This window comes from Chiloscyllium plagiosum, unplaced genomic scaffold, assembly GCF_037043375.1.
Source record: "Chiloscyllium plagiosum isolate Xiang-an unplaced genomic scaffold, Cpla_swu_hap1 HiC_scaffold_4, whole genome shotgun sequence".
NCBI lineage: Eukaryota > Metazoa > Chordata > Chondrichthyes > Orectolobiformes > Hemiscylliidae > Chiloscyllium > Chiloscyllium plagiosum.
The window spans coordinates 57,241,689-57,258,609 of NW_028270142.1; the positions used below are offsets into that span (position 1 = coordinate 57,241,689).

Consider the following 16,921-nt stretch of genomic DNA (forward strand, 5'->3'; position numbering starts at 1 on the left):
TTTCAAATCTATTATTAACAATGAGACTGGAGAGTACTGCAAGTGCATGGTAAAATAGGACTGAGTCAGCAGAGGTTTGTCAAGGGGAGGTCATGGGTGATAAATCTGTTCAAATTTTTTGAGTAGGTAATGAGAAAGTTAGACAAGGAAGTGCCAGTGGATCTGATCTATGCAGATTTCTAGAAAGCTTTAGACAAGGTCCTGCACAGGACACTGCCTAAAAAGAAAAAGATTCATGGTGTTAGGTGCAATGTATCGGCATGGATACAGGATTTATTGACTGCCAGAAAGCAACGAGTGGGGATAAAGAAGTCCTTTTCAGTATGACAGCCAGTGATTTTGGAGTCTGTAGGGGATAGTGTTGGGACCAAAACTATTCACATTATACATTAATGATCAGGATGAAGGAACTGAGTGCATTGTTGCTAAGTTTGCAAATGACACGAGGATAAGTGGAGGGACAGGTAGTATTGAGCAAGCAGAAACACTGCAGAAGGATTGGACAGGCTTAGAGGGTGGGCAAAGAAGTGACAGATGGAATACAATGTGGAAAAGCGTGACATCATGCACTTTGGTAGCAATATTAGAGGTGTAGACTATTGGTAACCTGACATACAAAAGGCGTAGTGTCCTAGTTCAGGTTTCTCTTAAAATTAGCATGCAGATTCATTTCGCAGTTAGGAAGGCAAATACAACGCTAGCATTCACTTCAAGTGGGCTAGTATTCAGTAGCAAAGATGCACTGCTGAAGCTGTATAAGGCTTTGCCCAGACAATATTTGGAATATTGTGAGCAGTTTTGGCCCTGTATCTAAGGAAATATATGTTGGCATTGGAACGTGTCCAGAATAACTTGACAAGATAGATCCTGGAGATGAAAGACTTGTCATATGAGGAGCAGTTGAGGACTCTGGGTCTGTATTTGATGGAGTTAAGAATGATGAGGGAGCTCATATTGAAAAGAATACTGAGAAGCCTGGATAGGGTGGATGTGGAGATGCTTGTACTAGTAGGAGAGACTAGGACTCAAGGCCATAGCCATAGACTGAAGGGATGACCCTTTAAAACTGAAAGGAGGAATTTCTTCAGCCAGATAGTGGTAAATCTGTGGAACTCATTGCTGCAGAAGGCTGTGGAGGCCAAGTCTTTGAGTTTATTTAAGTCAAAGATAGATTGTTGATTGGTAAGGGGACCAAGAGTTGTGGAAAAAAGGCAAGAGAATAGCTTTGAAAAACGTATCAGTCATGATCAAATGGTGGAGAAGACTCAATGGGCCAAATGGCCTAATTCTGCTCCTATATCTTATGGTCTTATGTAATTAAAGTTGCTGTGGTAACGTGCACTTTTACAGCATGTTGTATTCAGGAGTCATGAATAGTCATGTAAATAGTGCAATGTTCTTACCAGCAGATAGTTGACCAGGAATCTCTCTCATTCTTAACAATGCATGTGTTGGCACTCAGCCTTTTTTAGCCACGTAATGAACACACCTTCCTTGGTTAGCAAGTCCTGGAACCGACAGTTTATGTTGGAGAGGTAGGCACACTTACTCATGGTGCCGCAGTATCTCCACATATTGGAAGTAGAGCTGAACAATCCATAGACTAGAATACATAAAATCCCTACAGTGTGGAAGCAGGCCATTCAGCCCAACAAGTCCACACTGACCCTCTGAAGAGTATCCGACCCAAAACTATTACTCTACATTTACCACTGATTAATGCACCCTAGCCTATGCATCCCTGAACACTATCGGCAACTTAGCATGGCCAATCCACCTAACCTGCACATCTTTGGACTGTGGGAGGAAACCCGTGGTAACACAGGGAGAATGTGCAGACTCCACACAGACAGTCGCCCAAGGCTGGAATTGAACCCAGGTCCCTGGTGCTGTGCAGTAGCAGTACTAACCACTGAGCCACCGTGCCACAAAGTGGTTAATTCATTGTTTTAACTCAAGTTGCATTGTTCAGCTCATTTTTTTTGCTTCATTAGAAATATTATATAGAATATGTCCTCAACAATGAGAAAATGTTTACCCTGAATTTAATTTTTGTTGCATTTTTAAAAACTTATCCAATGAAGATTGCAGTAGTGTAACCTTCCCCATATCAGGTAAGGTAATATAGATGGGGCCTCACCTGAAACATCGACTCTCTTGTTCCTTGGATGCTGCTTGACCTGCTATGCTTTTCCAGCACCACCCTTTTCAAAGGTGAGTTAAAAGACAAGTAAAAGTGGCTAGTCATTGCAGAGTGAGTGCTCTTGTGTGAATGTAATATAATGATACATGTAGTGTCCTGTTTATCACTCATTTACCTGAGTAGAATTACTTTTTAAAAAAATTGTAAAGTGAGTAGAAATGCTTAAGGGCAGAAATTCACAAATTTAACAGAAGCATTCACCCAAATTATTTATTTCTTTATTTTTAATTTGCTTTTGCTTATGCTGTTATTACTTGTCTTATGCAGGTAAAGGGATGGCTGGAAAACGGGAAGCCTGCAGAAATGAGCTAACGAGAGTCCAGAGACAATATATCCTTGTTAGGGTGGAAGGAAAGGCTGGTAGGTGTAGGGAATGTGGGATGAGTAAAGAAATTGAGGGTTTGGTTAAGAAAAAGAAGGAAGCATATGTCAGGTATAGACAAGACAGATCGAATGAATCCTTAGAAGAGAATAAAGGGAGTAGAAGTATATTTAAGAGGGAAATCAGGAGGGCAAAAAGTGGACATGAAATAGTTTTGGCAAATAGAGTTAAGGAAATCCAAAGGGTTTTTACAAATACATTAAGGACAAAAGGGTAACTAGGGAGACAATAGGGCCCCTCAAAAATCAGCAAGGCGGCCTTTGTGTGGAACCACAGGAGATGGGAGAGATACCAAATAGGTATTTTGCATCAGTGTTTACTTGGGAAAAGGACATGGAAGGTATAGAATGTAGAGAAATAGATGGTGACATATTGAAAAATGTCCATATTACTGAGGAGGATGTGCTGGATATCTTGAATCACATAAAAGTGAATAAATCCCCAGGACCAGATCAGGTGTACCCTGAAACTCTGTGGGAAGCTGGGGAAGTGATTGCTAGACCTTTTGCTGAGGTTTTTGTATCATCGATAGTCACAGGTGAGGTTTTGGAAGACTAGAGGTTGGCTAACATGGTGTCACTGTTTAAGAAGGGTGGTAAGGACAAGCCAGGGAACTATTGACCAGTGAGCCTGATGTCGGTGGTGGGCAAGTTGTTGCAGGGAATCCTGAGGGACAGGATGTACATGCATTTGAAAAGGCAAGGATTGATTAGGGATAGTCAACATGGCTTTGTGCATGAGAAATCATGTGTCACAAACTTGATTGAGTTTTGTGAAGTAACAAAGAGGATTGATGAGGGCAGAGCAGTAGACATGATCTATATGGTCTTCAGCAGGGCATCCAACAAGGTTCCCCATGAGAGACTGGTTAGCAAGGTAAGGTCTGCTTCCATGCTGCACATCTCTATGACTCTATTTATCCATTTTTAAATTTTATTCAATTCGCACAGACCAAAATTCCACCAACACTTTGACTAATGAATTGAAAACAGCTCAGCATTTCTAAAGAAGGAGTCTTAAGTCCTTTCCCAAATCTCCTTCTTCTCCAACACTGGTCTTTACTATATGGATTGTTATCCTGTCTTTCGCAACATGATTTGGCTGTAATGCAGTTGGTGAATTGGGGAATGATGTTTTTTAAAAACTCCTGTGGCTATTATTCAATTCCATCCATGGCACTAGGTGTCACGGTGTACTGAGGACTGAACTCATGTCAACATCACATGATCAGTCAGCTTGCTCCTTTTGTGCAGTACTTAGTAATTTTTTAGTCCTGTTTTTTGCAAATCTTGCCATATTTGTTATGAATAAAGTGTTAAATTTATTGTATTATTCCATTAAAATATTTAATTTCAACATTTACTTAGACCGTGCTATCATTTGTATTAAGCTAACTACTATTTTTGATTCAATTATTACTGATATTTTTGGGGGCCCACCCCAACCCTGTTTTTCCCATAGGCCCCTATATTTCTACCGTGCGATTTTCTATAATGCAAGGATGTACAAGAACGCAACTACCGCGTTATAGAAGAACAGACTGTACCTCCCTTCCCTCAGTCTGCAAGATTTCACCTTACCTCAATTCTATTCTGTGGAATTCCTAACCCAAATACCTCACTGTTCCTTTGACATTTAAAAGTCAGCTTAAATCTGACTCTTTTTATAAAATATTTTGGTCCTGTCCCCCACAATTTATACCTTTTCAATCTCAGCAGAGCTCCTTGGGACATTTTCTATATTGAAATCACTGAATAGTCACATGCTTCTCTTGAAGGAATTAGTTCAATAATGCTATCTTGAGAAGGGTGGATCTCTTTTGTGAAAAGACAATGACAACTTTCTTGATGATTGTACTATCATTAGACATTGCAAATGGGTTCAAACTGCACTGCAAAATGTTGCTTATGATGGTCCTTAGTCCATTTTATTTTGAATGGTGATTATTTTTGTAAACACAGCAAACAAATATATTTCTTAAAAACATCATAATACATTTGTTATTGGTAGCACCACCAACTGAAAAGTATTAAACCTAACAAGCCAATTCAAAAAGGTGGTACAGAAATTGTTTCTACTTGGATTTTAATCAAATAAATCATATATGTCAAAGGTTAAATCTTCTTTCAAGTGCATCAAATGTAATTGTATTTACAGTGTTTATGCTCCTCTAAAATGAGACATTCTGCCTTTATAATGTTTGGGGGAATTTGTACACTTGGCACAAAGCTTCATTCACCAGGAGCATACACCAGAGATTTGGGTCTGTTGTCTGTATGTCACCATCCCCTCCAGCTACAAATCTCTACCTGCTACAATGGATGGGAACATACTGAGCATCATACCCAATACTCACTTTCCACTGAGCAAAACATCAGCTGGAGAACTGCTAAATCATAATGTGTGTCCTATTTTACAGTTTAATCAATGAGCATTTGTGGGAAAGTACACAGTACAGTTGTGAGGGCACTTGAGTTGAGGCAATTCATCTAGTAAGCCCCAGAGGACTCTCGGAGACCTGCTGCTGAGTCTTTTTAAATTCTTAATCAATAGCTGCATTGGAATTTTTCCAATATTTATTTCCTTTGTAAATCCTGAGTTGCTGTATCCTTAATTATTTACTGCACCTGCAGTAAATAGAACACTGTGTAACTTCAACAGACAGAGGCAAGTTAAATAACTGCATTAAGTATTCAGACAGTAATATTGCAAAGGGTAAGTTATAGCTTTAAAAACATTTGACAGAACTGCCTTTGAAGGTTCAGGAATTTGTTTGACATGGTGCAGTGTGTGAAGTATCAGCCTTGAATCAATGACCTGAGTTCAAATCAAGCCCAAATTAATGGAAAGAAATTCTCTCCATCCAGACAGCTGTAGATTTCCTGCATGAAGTGAATCTGGAAAGTCTCAATCCAGTTGCAATGAGCCCCCATCTGAACTGGCATAAAATTGGAAGTTAGAAACCACAGGATGGTGGGTGCAGGAAATGGAAAAATCTGACTTTTTTTGTATGTCTATGACAGGATCTATGGCTTTGCTTGGGCCAGGGTATTTTGTACGTACTCATTCTGCAGGAATAATGCAGAGCCAATTCTCAAATTGCTAGTGGCTCTTAATTATCAGAAATGAAGGTGTGAACCAACATATTACAGATATCTAATAGAAAATTCCCACTTTCCAGCAGGTGTACAATTCCAACAACACTCAATAAGTCTGACACCACCCAACTCAAAGTACCTGCTAGATTGGCACCATATCCACAAATATTCACTCCCTCCATTACTGATATTCAATAGTTGTAGTTTGTGCTGTCTTCAAAATATGCTACAGAAATTCACCAAGGTTCCTTAGAAAGCACCTACTAAAACCCACAATTACTACCACCTAGAAGAACAAGTCCTCTTCCAAGCTACAAATCATCCTGATTTGGAAATATATCATTGTTCCTTCACTATCACTGAGTCAAATTTCTGGAATCCCTCCCTAATGGCAGTGTGGGTGTATCTAAAACTCATGGACTTCAGCAGTTCAAGAAGGCAGCTCACCACCACCTTCTCACGGACAACTAGCGATGGGCAATAAATGCTAGCCCAGCCAGTGAGGTCCATGTCACATGAATGAATAAAGCTAATGACAGACAGGAACCGTTCTCCTGTCCCTTCACTTGGCTTGACATCCAGCATTCCCGTCTCAAACAAGCCTTTCCATGCCATGGGATACTTTTTTGAGGTAGTGACATTTTAAGTGCAGCCAGAAGCTGGTGCCTGACCACATGGTCTCATAACCCTACAACCCATTTGCTACTTCCAGTACTATGATCAATACTGCAAATATCTTAAAAATCAATACTAATCAAGGTCACTACAGCTGGGATACTGTTATTAGCAGTGATTGATTGCATTATTGTATGCACAATTTACAGCATCAGGGCAATGCTGGCAAGGCCAGCATTTATTACCCATCCCTACTAACTATTTCAGACTGTAATTTAGAATCAACAACATTGCTGTAGTTGTAGGGGTACATTGTGACCAACCTGAGTAAGGGATGGCAGACTTTCCTCCAGAAATTACTTTAGTGAACCAGATGGATTTTTTGTCACAATTTGGTGGTTTCATAGGACCCAATCTTTCGGGTCCAGGCAGCAAGCATGGAGGTGGTATGTGTACCATTAGGTTGGAGTTTGGTGGATCAGAACACCATCGCCATCCCATCTTGCTATGATTAAGTTCTGGGTGAGAAGGCCTAAGCTAATGTGCTGTCACCAATTGAGGTACTCCAGTGATTAGATTTTTTTTTAGATTAGATTACATTACAGTGTGGAAACAGGCCCTTCGGCCCAACAAGTCCACACCGACCCGCCGAAGTGCAACCCACCCATACCCCTACATTTACCCCTTACCTAACACTACGGGCAATTTAGCATGGCCAATTCACCTGACCTGCACATCTTTGGACTGTGGGAGGAAACCGGAGCACCCGGAGGAAACCCACGCAGACACGGGGAGAACGTGCAAACTCCACACAGTCAGTCGCCTGAGGCGGGAATTGAACCCAGGTCTCAGGCGCTGTGCTAACCACTGTGCCACCGTGCCGCCCACTAAGTGGTCAAATAATGACCATTTACAGCAAATTTTCAGCTCCAGTCAAGACAAAAAAATGTTGGTGTACCTCACTGGTTACCAAATGTGGGCAGCTGTCAGTTTGGTGGGGTTGGTGGTCGGCAAAGGTGCAGTGCATGGACAGGGAGGGGTCCCTCAATCTGTGCTAATCTATGCAAAACCAAGGGACTGGAATGGAGGTGGGAATAGTTATTGTGAGCCACCTTCCAACCTCACAACACTTGTCCCCCCATGACTCGAACCCCGGAAACACCTACTCAAGCAACGCTTACTTTCTCCATCAACAACCTTCCACCTTGGGAGTCTGGGGGAAGATATCATTGTCCTGGTTACAAACAAGACCTTCATCATCACATTATCCGGGTTCAGAGCTGACCAATGATGATTGGCCAACACCTCTAGACAAGTGGGTCATCCTCATCCAGGGTCCTCGCTCTGGCAAAAAGCTACTGGTAGCCAATCAGCCGGCTGATTGCCAGACAATCCAGCGAGCTCTCTAATCAAAGTAGGCCCTGTGATTCACTTCCGGAAATTCTCCGACTTGTGGACTTAGTATCAAAATGAGAAAATTCCTCCTACAGGCATGTACCAACAGATTTAAGAATACCTCCTTCCCTCCTGTTATCTGACTTATGAACAGACTTCCTGCATATTAGACTTGATGTTCCTCTGTACCTTCTCTGTAGCTGTAACATATTCTGCCTTTTGTCCTTTTATCTTAATGTACATATGTAAGTATGAATTGTCTAGTTAGCAAGCAATACAATCATTTTCACTATATCTCAGTACATGTGACACAATAAATCAAATCAATTACTGATATTCATTTGTTAATTTAAATTCCAGGTTTTATTTAGTTAATTGAATTTATACTCCCCAGGAACTATGATGGGATTTGAGTTTAAATTTGTGGATAATCAGTTCAGTTCTCGAGATTATTAGTCTAATAGCATAACCACATTACTATGTGCATAACTTGTAAAACTAGCAGGCAAAGATTTCACCAAAAGATTCATTCAGCCTACTTCACTTCGTAATGCATCTCTCTGAGCTCTACACAACCTGGAATTCTTTTAATCTGGAATTGCAAAAGTCCCTTTGCATTGATCATGGAGCAGAGGGAAGTGAGTGGTTGGTTTCACATTTATAGTAAAGCATTACATAGTAACTGGCACTAACTGAGAAATAACAGACTTAGCAATGTAAGATGTGTAAGTTGTTTAGTACATTGATGTTATCAACCTAAATTTCAACTGCAAGTGATTAAATACTCTTGCAACATAATCAAAACGTCACACTAGCACACACGTGAAAGGGAAGACAAAGGTGCTTGACTATTAACCCAGAGACCCAAGTAATATTCCAGGGACCCAGGTTCAAATCCTGCCATAACAGACCTCAAATGAATTTGAATCTAATAAAAACCTAAAATTAATCGTCTAATGATGCAACCATTGTTGAAAGGTCCATCTGGTTCACTGATATCCTTTAGGGAAGGCAACTGATGGAGTGACCTGACTGCAGACCCACAGCAATGTGGTTGACTCCTCCATGGCCGCTGGGCACTTAATGCTGGCCTGGCCAGTCATGCTCACATCCAATGACTGAATGAATTTAAAAATCCAATGCTTTGCTAACTAATCCTTGATTTTATGTAGCTGCCTCTTGTTCATAACTCTTACAGATTTGAGTTTGCTTCCATTTGTGCCAATATGTGTTTTGACATATTCTTCCAGATAAAAACATTCTTCCCTGGTTTATCATTTGGCAAACTTGATTGCCCACTTGACTGGCATTCCACCCAATATCTTCAAAATTCACTCCCTCCAACACTGACACATTGTCTAGCCAGTGTGCATCATCTACAAGATATACTGCAGCAGCTCAGAAAGCTTCTATCAACAGCACCTTCCAAATTCATGACTTCTGCCACCAGCATGATAAAGGCAGAAGATGGATAGGAATACCTGTCACCACCAAATCCCTGGGGTTCTTTCTCAAGTTATCATGTCTCCAGACAGATACAACAAATCATTAATGGTGAGAAACTGGCCACTTTTTTTTATTCACCCATGCCCTTGATTGATTACAGCAAGGTCAATTTTCAAAAAAGGCCCTTCCCTGGTTGATGGCTTTCTCTCAGACCAAACAAATTTAAATTTTACAGGAGCCAATTTAACTAGGTTTTTGTTGTGTCTTTTAGTTATTAAATTCAAGAAGTAATAATGACACATACACATAGATTATACTTTTGAGTCCAAGAATATAATATGAGGGTCAGTTTCTCAGAGTTGTTCATGAAGAGTACATAGTGAAACATTGATCATTGAATAGTCAATTTTGGATTCCAGGTTTTCAGTTAGCTAAAGGCTTTCTGTCCATGGGTGACCAGTACTCAGGGCAAGGGTATCCTCCTTGTCCTGTTTCTTTCTGGCTGGTTAACTGTTTACAGCATTCAGAGTGAAAGAATACATTTAGTTGCAATGCAAAGCTATTGGATGGTTGTTTGTCTGTGACTGCCACAGCACACTAGAGCTCAAACCCAAGCTAGAACACGTGGGCATTTCAGTTCACCAGTACACCTTCCCATTAACGCACCTCCCCTCATCATCACATACAGGCCAGCTTGTATTCAGCTTTAATTCTTTTTTTGTATGTTCTCACAAGGGCAAAACTCAAAAAACAATGTTTGAAAATGTTGGTTTTCTGTTGAGGGAGGATGTAGTCAGCTCACTCATTATCAGTCCCTGTTACATTTCTCTCTCTGTTTGACATTTCTCTGAAATTTTATGGGTGTAACATTCTATGAATCCCATACAGGTCTTTGCCAGACAATGACTGGTTTTACATCGTTAAAAATTACACAACACCAGGTTATAGTTCAACAGGTTTATTTGGAAGTACTAGCTTTCGAAGCACTGCTTCTTCATCAGGTGAAAGCTCCAAATGCTAGTGTTTCCAAATAAACCTGCTGGACTATAACCTGGTGTTGTGTAATTTTTAACTTTGCCCACCACAGTCCAACACTGGCACATCCAAGTCATGATTTTGCATCTGCAGTCTCATTTTGTCAATATTAGTTCTCTTAAAACAAGGAATTTAAAATTGGAAGTAAAAGTTAAATAGCATTCACAGTACTTTGGAGCTCTGATCAGTCAACATAACATACCATCTTGTGCAAGTCACACACCATCCTAACGTGGAACCAATCTATCACTGGGTCAAAATCTTGCAACTCCCTCCCTGTGGATGTCCCTACACCCAAAGAACTTCAGCAGTTCAAGAACGCACCTTCACCACCATCTTCACTAAGGCAATTAGGGACAGTTATTAAATGCAGATATCCCATGAACGAGTAAAAGAATACTCCATACCTGACTTTATTTTTATGATATCTGAAGTAGTATTCACCATTACATGAGGGTCTTGAGGTTCCATGACAGAATAGGAGGACCGTTTTCTCAGCAAGCATTTAGCAGTGGTAAAGGCCTAAAGCAGAGTGAAATGCTTGAGCAGTAAGAGGAGAGAAGGAATAAGTTAGCAGCGAGGCAATGCAAAGTAGAATCCATCATCAGCATCAAACATTAGTGTGATTTCCTCATTTTGGTTTTGCTGGGATAGCATACTGTCAAGGTATTGCAAATATCAGATTTGTTTTGCCTCATACCTAAATACTTGATAGGTATCACTGAATCAATGAGAAAAAAATGATCAACATTGTTGTTCTAACATGCAATTGGTTCTGAGATCCTACCATGAAAGGACCAATTACTAAATGGGGATATGAGCCATGCCAACCAAACTCACAGATATGAACCTAACTCTCAATCCCTCCACTAACTCAGAGTTGTCACTTGGTCTGTGCCATTCGATATTGGATAAGCGTAAATCTCCATCAACTAAACAGAGGAAAGATACAAGCCATTGTCATTGGTTCCAGCTGCAATTTGTATTCCCTGCGTGCCAACTCCATTCCTCCCTCTGGTCAGATGGATACAGCTTTCACAACTTTGAACTAACTTTGAACTAACACTGATATGAGTTCTGACAAAATATCTGTTCTATCACAGAGACTAATTTATTACATCAACCATCTCTACTTCAGCTCATCTGCCTCACTGCTGTCAAACTCCTCCTCTCCCTTGTGTTTCTTACTGGCCCTCCATGTTTGAACATGGGGATTAGCAGAGCACATGCCAGACACAGATGTCAGATGGAGTAAGACCTGTCCCCCATCTATGTATTATGGCAGATTATAGCAAAAGTAATTAATATGAAAGCCCGGAGCTAGATGCCTCAAATGAAGTTTATGGACAAGGTATCAACATTCAAGAGGGTTAATTTTAATGTTTTGCTGACCAACCAGTAGACACCACATGGTCTGACAGAGGAGGTCCCATGAATTTCAAGGTCTAATCATGTTTAGGTTTAGCAAGTGGACTGGGGTGGAGGGTTTGGAGTAATCAGACATCCTGATGTAGCTCAACTAGATTGAGACTTCAATATTGGGTAGCACGATGGCTCAGTGGTTAGCACTGCTGCCTCACAGCACCAGTGTCTCAGGTTCGATCCCAGCCTTAGGCGGCTGTCTGTGTGGAGTTTGCACATTCTCCCCGTGTCTGCGTGGGTTTCCTCCGGGTGCTCCGGTTTCCTCCCACAATCCAAAAAGATGTACAGGTAAGGTGAATTGGCCTAGCCAAATTGCCCACGGTGTTAGATGCATTAGTCAGAACGAAATGGGTCTGGGTGGGTTACTCTTCTGAGGGTCAGTGTGGACTTGTTGAGCCGAAGGGCCTGTTTGCATACTGTAGGGAATCTAATCTAATCTAATCTGGCCAGGTAGCCAGGTACAGTAATGTGGTGTGAGAGAAAATCAAAGCTTAGTAATTCTATGGCGGCATTCACGTATGTAGACACCTTTGCCATAACCCAGACGAGGAGCACTTTTGTTCTGTTCCTTTGCTGATAAAAGTCATGCTGTTGCTTTGGGCAACAGAATGGATCTAATAGTGGTGCCAGAGTTACTGTGGTGGTAAAGTAACCCAACCTAATTGTATGCCCTCTGCCATCTCATTGGGTTGAAGCAAGAGCCGTGAAACACTAAACCCCTTGACAATTCTCTCTTGTCCTTGTGTGTGAACACATGTTAGAATTAGAATTAGAGTTAGAATTAGCATGCATACAGTGAAAAGTTTATAAGTTTATAAGTCGCTACTTATGGTGCCATCTTAGGTACCAAGGTACCCAGGTACAGATTTTTAAATACAAGTTTTTAGGGGGAAAAAAATTAGAAAGATAAAAGAAATTTAAAAAAGTCCAGCAATAAGTTAGTAAAATAGGGAATTAGAGTTCAGAATAATAATCCTTTCAACCCAGACCATGCTGGGCTTCCACTCGAGGCCAGAGATACCAGATTTCAAACATTCTTAACATCTTCAATCAAACAGGAGATTTTCAAAGGTTCACTTTAAACATTGTGAGCAGATCATAAAAAGTTGATTATAGATTTTCATAACCAGCTGCAAATTGATCGAGGATATATGATTTTCTTTCCTTATTTACAAATACAATGCCTCAGACAGCCACTTAAAAGCATGTCCAATTAATACGGCTTTGCTCACAATTAGCAGTTAACAATTTACCTCAGAAACCATTCTTCCCTGTGGGAACTGCAAAACATTTAGCCAAAGAAACATGCAGCGGTAGGCCGCTTTTATCCAATTCAGAGAAAGTCTTAAGCCCTTAGTTCATTACAGCAGATTACCCTGACCCACCTTTGAGCTAAGCGACCTCAAGGCTGAGGTCTCTCGTCATGGCAGGGACCTTTGTGTCTTTTCAGCCATCCATTAATCTGTGCACTGCTGTCCTTTTCAGCCTGACCTTAAAGTCAAAATGCTCTGGCTTATTTCTTACCCTAATAATAAAACAAAAAAAGGGAAGAATGAAAATGGATTGTAAAACACTTAACATGAAAAAGACGTAAGTGAATGATGGGATTTTTATCAGACCAGAGTTAACTGAGGTGCTTTTGATGAGATCAGCAGAGATCAGAAGAGGTCAAAGGTTTTATTGTACAATCTGTGAAGTGGTAGCATCATGTTGGTGAAAGAATTGATGTGAATGGGAGGCAGGTCATGGCTAGGAACATTAGCTACTCCCAGTTGAAGCCTAATTTATCATTTCTGGACTTGTCCAAAGTCAGAGCAACAACATCCTGAGCTACAAGCGATTAATGCAAGGTATAAAACAATTACCTTCTGATAAACAATTAATTTACTGTCAGCATTAGATTGCAGATGTGCTATAGAGCGATGTTGTAACAGGCACATGTCTACATGACTGTTTCACCTCCATTCATTGACCAACTGCAATGAGATTTGTATGTTTGGTTACTGGTTCCATTTAATTTTAGTAAAAGTGAACAGCAGCTCATATTTGTACCAGTGACTTTAACGTAGTAAAATGTCCCGGGGTCATTTGCTTTACAAAGTGTGATTCAGATGAAAATTGGGTATAGAACATTAAAGCAGCAATAAGAGGTAAGGTTAAAGACGTAGATGCTGAGGACGACTTTGAAAAAAATGGAACTGCAGAGGAATCCAGGGAAATTTGTATGCTTATTTAAAACCAATCTGTGCCCAAGGAGAATGGGGCTTTAAAGGGTTTAATAGCCTCTTGTTTCATGCTGCACTCTCATCAGGCACAATTCTCACTCTGGAGTTTCAAAAGACATTAGAGGACCTCACTATAATCAGACCACAAGTTTGTAACTATCCAAAAGTATTGATTGTTCACAAATTTATCAGGAAGGATTATTCCATAAGCTTCTGGACTCTGATTACAAGACCAAATGGAGCAACAGTCACAGAGGGGCTCTCCTAATTGGCTTCCTCTATGCTCACACTTTTATTATAGATAGACTGTGGGCTGCCATTGCTTTTGTTGCAACCTAGATCTCAAGCTCTTATGGTCCACCACCTAAACTGGGCATGGGGAATGGGGGAGGGGTGGGGGTGGGGTGATATTGAGGGGGGGGTTTGCTTCCAGTAAACTTACAAAATCTGCATACAGCAGGGAGTCACTCTGCTGCCCCAAAAAATCCAAAACCCATGCCAACCCAACACCTTTAAGAATGCAAGTTTGATGTCCAGCTACAATCAGCAAACTGTCAATCTGTCAATTTACATCCCCAGCACCAAGAATGTGTCAGGGAACCCTCACAATCTGGTCTACCCACCTCCAGGCCTGCCACTAGAGGGCAGGAAAATTCAATCATTCATTTCCCCACCGTAGCTATTCAAACCCATTAAATCCTGTGTCCCAGCCTGCACTCAGATGTTCTGAACAGGGCGCAGATGATTTAGAGAGGTCACATCTCAGTATTTGTGAGATGGTGAAGACTCAAAGGGGTGTGTAAACTTATTAAACAAAAGGTAAATAAGAACATAAAGTAACATCAGTCCCTTGGAAGTTAAGTGTCAATGAAGTGAGTGGGACTTTGATTGCTGTATGGAGCTATCAGTGCAGGTGTCTAGTCTGTAATTGTGGTGAGGGGTTGAAAGATAGGAAGACCCCTCAAGGTTGTGGCTAGAATTGTGTGTTCAAGGCAATACGGTGAATAAGGATAAGTCCAATAGTTCAGGGGGTAATGGGAAAGGTGAATTTGCAGAGATGGGACTTGAATTCATTTAGATGGAGGAAGGGAAATAAAAATATTATCTCAAATCATCTACCTCAAACAAACCATCATTCAATTTAACCAGGTATTTATAGCATTGGGCTTTCTGTATGATGTTTTCCACAGGTTTAAAGTTGCAGGATGGCAGTTCTAAATATCATGTGCATAGAATATAAATCCAGGGATGCTAAGGAATCAGATTTCATACTAACCGAGCAGATATTACGCCATATAAATTTGATGTTCCTTTTTTTCTCCAGAGCTGAACAGGAGAAAATGTTCTTCAATGTCTCAATTTAGCAAGAAGCATGTAAGTACCCATTATGTACTGAAAGCATGCCATTGCTCTTAATACAACAAAAGAAATTGCTGGGAAAAGGTAGCAGGTTGGCTAGCATCTGTGGAGAGAAAGCAGAGTTAATATTTCAGGTCCAGTGACTCTTCTTCAGAACAGAATTGTTATTTTTGTTTCTGATTTCCAGTACCCACAGTCTTTTGTTTTTTTTTTCCATCTCTCTTATTGTTGTAGGCAATCATAGAAACAATAAACACAGAGGATGCTGGACAAACTTAGCAGGTCTGGCGCTATCTGTGGAGCGGGAAAATCAGAGTTAACATTTCAAATTTTATCAGCAGCTGGGCAAGGGTTCAGCGCAGAAACAGGTCTTAGACCGGCCATCAAAGTATGCTTTGACCGGCCTTATAGCATCTATTGCAAGGGACCCATGGAAATTTGAGCGGCACCAACCTGCCAGATCAGCTGTGTTTCAGAAATAAAAATTTTAAATGCAAGCTAAAAGGAATGTCTGCAGTCCACAATCCACACATTTAAAAAACATACTCACCTGAAAATGGAGCCAATGTTAAAGCGGTTGCCGTCCTCTTGATTAACTGACTAACTTGAAGGACACCGACGTCTATTCTTTCACTACAGTTTATTTACTTCGAACAAGGTCCAAAATCCAATATCGGGACATCACAGGCCCAGTCCATTCTGATCAAGGGACCATAAATATATTATTCTTTTTGGCTTTCGTACTATTATAGATGGTGTCAGTACAAGGTAACTGCAGCAACTCTGGGCTTCTCAGTTTTTCTTCCTTGCATTGCGTTGAGGAAGAAATTTATTCATACAACAATTTATAAAGATTTGCACAAAATATCTCACAAAATTTACATAATCCTGAGATTCTAGTCATTTGCTAGCCCTCTCAGACATGTACGTTTTAAAATTACGTCCTACATGCAATGACAGCATTTTACATCTACTTCATTGGCTGTAAGATGCTCTCAGACATCCAGTGATTTACAAAAAGAATAAATGCAAGTCTTCTTTCTTTTTACTATAAAATTAGAATTTAAAGCCAAGAGCAGAAACTTTAGAAAACCATAATGCAAAATATTATGTATTAAATGATGTCAAATCACAACTAAGCAGCAAATATTGAATTGCACACAGGTTAACATCATGGATTCTACTAGATTCTAATGTAATGAATTTACACTTTTCTTAATATGGTCACATTATTTAACACCAAATAGTTGGGCAACAGACATTTTCTGCAATACTGTAGATTTGCTTATTTGCAGTGAACTGTGACAAAGAGCAGATGGATCACTTATAAACGCATTTTAGTTCAGAATCAACACAACCCAATAAGTCAAGGTAATCTTGTACATTGCTGGCCTACTCTACAAATGAGCTGGCAATGACTCATGCTCACCCATAGTGAAATAGTTGAATCCCCTATTCAGAAAACAGGGAATAAAGTGATTGTAACTAAGACAGAATTCATATTGTTCTGTCTTGGATTGTCCCAATGAGCTGCCTGTCAACATTCAATTCAAGTTTGTTTTGGTATTTGAATTATAATAGAATCCCAGTTTATATACATGGTATCAATTTGATTTGACTTAATTGCCTGAGTTTTGGATCTAGTATCAACAGTAATAGGAATATTCCCATCAGACTAAATTGTGGTAAGAATTAATATTGCAATCGGTTCCTGGAAATCTTACTTGGTTTTTAAGAATTG

General features: G+C 40.2%; 1 long non-coding RNA gene across 1 annotated transcript in view; it reads right to left on the reverse strand.

Moving 5' to 3' along the window:
* The window catches only part of LOC122549576 (uncharacterized), a 49,348-nt gene extending 33,431 nt beyond the window's left edge, over positions 1–15,917 (reverse strand). Inside the window, exons 1-3 of the long non-coding RNA XR_015756840.1 lie at positions 15,731–15,917; positions 15,098–15,283; positions 12,982–13,121 (exon numbers count right to left, since the gene is read on the reverse strand). This is a non-coding gene — a long non-coding RNA (uncharacterized LOC122549576). The remainder of the gene's footprint in view (positions 1–12,981; positions 13,122–15,097; positions 15,284–15,730) is intronic.
* Between the last annotated feature and the right edge of the window lie 1,004 nt (positions 15,918–16,921).